Here is a 3,851-nt window from a genome sequence, read left to right as displayed (position 1 = left end):
GAGGTAAGAACTCTATCTAAGATAACAAAAGGTCAGACTGCTAAATCCGCACAGCCTTCTGAAAAAGAACTACAAAAACAAAACACAAGTTACAAAAATATTCAAAAAACATAAAAACAGGAAGGTATCTACATGTGTCACCACCCTACAAATGAACAGTAATGTCACTGTAAATAGTATTGTGAGTCGGGCTATGCTTTTATGTCATCTCATGCAAATATAACTCAACTTAAAACTCCATAGCACCAGTGAGGGACATTATAATCTCCTTATGCTAAAGGAGCTGTAATAGGAAGCCACACAACAGGCAACATTTCAACACCTATCCAGGTGTGTTTGTCACTTCTGCCGGCTCGCATTAGAGCAATATGTGGTCGGAGCACTGATGTTTTTAAGTTTTTAAGCACATACAAATTCCAAGTCAGATACAAATCATTCTCCAGTATTGTTGGTGTTTTGTAATTGTTCTGGGTTCTGTCTTTTAAACCATGAGGAGTGTGCTTCTATAAATTCTTTGGAACGAGTTCCAGGACGGAACAGTAGATGCTTGGAAGCTAAATACTAAACCTCCTGCTCTCACTGCAAAAAATGTAAATCTAAGTAAGTACATTTTTCTCAAAACAAGGGCATTTCTTCTTGAATTGAGCAGGTAAGTAAGACTCTTTGCAATTGGGATAAGACAATTTACATTTAAAATAAGAAAAAAAGACTATAGTCTCTTACTTCAAGTGCGTAATATCAAATTTTTCTTATTTTAAGTGTAAAAATGCTCATTCCATTGGCAGATCATCTTATTTTCCTACTCAAATTTAAGATAAATACAGTTGTTTAAAGACATTTTTACTAATTTTCAGAACATTTTTGCAGTGGCTGTTTAGTAATTGCATTTCTCTTTGAACAAAAATGGCTTCCTTTACTCCTCTTTCAAACCATCCGTCCTCTTTGTTAAAGATCGGATCATTTTGGTGTCTGTCCTTTGCTCGTGAGGTTGAATCTCGCCCAGAGCTGCTGGTTCTCCTGTGCTGTGTCCATTTGTGTTGCTTCTGTTTTGTTTATCCAGTATAGGAGTAGCTGCACAAACAATGCCACTCAGCTTTAGTTTGCGGTGTTTTGTCTTTGGGATGAACCTTTTTTATTGTCCGAGAGTGTTGTTGGGTTTGGAATTCCCTAGTATGTTGTGTTTAGAGCAGATCTTCTTGAGTTTGACTCCCATAACCCAGTGGGTTATATGAGTAAAAATGCAGATACTGTCCTTTATTTCTAGGTTTACAGTAAACCTCAATGTTTAGACTCTCATTGCCCTCCGTTTGCATAGCACAGTCCAGGAAGAGATCCTCTCTGGTGATCCTGATGTTTTCTTCCCACTGATTTGGTGAAAGCCTCATTTTATTGGGCTACGATTTTAGCCAAATATCTTAAACAGTAAATCTGTTGGGTTTGCTTGTATGTACCAAGTGCTCTGTTCTCCCACATGTAGATATTAAAGGGGAACACCGTTTTTTTTACATTGGCCCGTTGATTTTACGTTATTACATCATGTTCTACTCACCCATATGAGTTTTGTGTCATTTGGAGCTGTTTTGAAGATATTCCCTTAGGTTATATCCAAGTAAAGTCTTCCTATGGGCAATCGACCTGAAGGCACAAACTGAACTGTTCATAATTTATGATTATGGTACGCCAGCATTCATAACATGTAGGCGAATCACTGTCCCCCAGACATCCGCGGTTATATTTTTTATATTTATATTTTTTTAAATCAAAGCAGAGCGTGTATGACTAATATGGGTGAGTAGAACATGATGTAATAACGTAAAACCAAGGGGCCAATGTAAAAAAAAATACGGCAATTTCCCTTTAACCATGATTTTGTGGCTGTTTTGTGGTTGCCATGGCCTGGATGACTAAGAATTTGCACAGGTATATGATAGGAAGCAAACAATCTCCTTCTCCTACTTCCTTCCTTATTACCTGCACTGTTCAGAAATCATTTATCATGGCGACTGCTGACACCCATCAGCTTTGGCTAAAGAGTTCTTAAAAATTAGACTATTTCAGACTAGTCACGTGGGGTAAGGGGACAGTACGAAGGAAAACAAAGCTTTTTTTTAATCTAAATTGATGAGTAGGAGTAAGTTGAATAGTATTCAATTATTAAATAAATATTTAATTAAAAACATTTGGTAATTCGCAGCTCTATTAAGATTCTTTAGGTTCTTTTATAGGCTGTAATGACAGGTGAGTTGTCATTGATTACTTTTTCTTATAAATGGAGGTCTGTTTGAAAGCTTTTCCCACTCAGTAAATCTAACACATTTAATTTGTATACATTAAGAGTATATTACATTTGACTTCGCATTTAATGTCAGGTGGCTATAAATCCATAAAGTGGGGAAGCATTTTCTCTGAAACCACAGATTCGTTAGAAATATCACTCAGAGAATGAATATGACATGCACAAAAGAATGCATCTTCCTACTGCTCAGACATGAATTAAACTTTCAGGCTCTACTATTAAAGCGTTGGTTTTTTGGGGGGTTTCAAAATGTCCTGATAGCTTTTTCTGCAGCCTTTAAACAGTCGCAGCCCGAGGCCTCTTCTCTTATTGACCAGTTTCACAGTTAAATATTTCACTGCGATCTTAAACCATCCGTCCTTTCTGTGAAGAATGCACACATCACTGTGCACAAAGAGTGTCTCTCCGCCGTGGCACAGCAGCAAAGACGCAGCTCCTCAGGTCAAGGCACAGCTGTCCACTTCTATCTAAAAGGCCTTTAGAAGGAATTTCTTAAAACCAGCCGTTCTTTGAAAGGCCGGCATGAGGCATTTCATGCTGTTACATGAATTCAGTAGGAGGGAAACAACTATTTTACTCCTGAATATCATCCCTGGTGAGTTTATGCTCTTATTATCTGGTAAACAGTTTTTCAAAAGACTAGATGCGGACCGCCAAATTCATATTGTCCAAAACAGTAGTCGGCAAACATGTTTTTGGCATCACAGCAGGAGTTTTAATCTTTTATGTGGATATAGATTTTTGCTTCTCTGAAAAGCAGAAGCAGTAGATGATTGACTAAAAGATCGATAATACCCAAGATTACAAAACCATTTTATAAAAAAAAGAACTCTTCTTAAACAAAAACACTTCTCTTGGACAAAACAACAGTAGAATAGGATTTTTAAAAAGATGTGTACTATTTGATCATTCTTTTTCATCTGTTTTGTTTTGTGTAGATCCTTTTATTTTTTTAGTCACTGCTGCTGGTTTTACAATCAAATGAAATCAGATTCTCGATTCAGAAACAAGGCAAAATTTATACACACCGACAAATTTTACCCAAATATGGTTCACAAGATGCATCAAAACATTTGGGGATTCGTACAAAGGTGAGGACCTAAAGCCATTTGATAATCTTGCAGATAAATAAAGCCTCGACAGGCAGTTCTTCAATTTCCCACTATTTAGGCTATATATTCATTTAGACCAGAGATGTAGACTTCTAGATAACTGTCAGAAAACGGTGTAGGCTGGGAAGACCCAAATGCAAAATCCAGTAGGCAGCGGTGAATTTAAGTGGGTTTATTAAGGTTCACAGGACCAGGGTAGGAATCAAAATCCAACAGAAAACAACAAACGTACCAGAATCCAAGGAGACATCAGGGGTAAACCGAAACTCTAGGAGCCAGGGAGAGACGAGACAAGGCAGGCAGATGTTAGACAAGATGTAAGACGAGGATCCAGCAAACAGGAACTGAAGAGGGAGGGCTTTTAAAGGGGACAGAGACAGGAAGAGGGCTAATGAGGGAATTGAAAACAGGTGAGGGCTGAACAGAAAACAGAGCAAGAGAAA

The sequence above is a fragment of the Cyprinodon variegatus genome, unplaced genomic scaffold (genome assembly GCF_000732505.1).
Source record: "Cyprinodon variegatus isolate N-32 unplaced genomic scaffold, C_variegatus-1.0 Scaffold9, whole genome shotgun sequence".
In the NCBI taxonomy this organism is placed as follows: domain Eukaryota; kingdom Metazoa; phylum Chordata; class Actinopteri; order Cyprinodontiformes; family Cyprinodontidae; genus Cyprinodon; species Cyprinodon variegatus.
The sequence above is the reverse complement of the archived record's forward strand: the minus strand, read 5'-3'. Positions refer to the sequence as shown.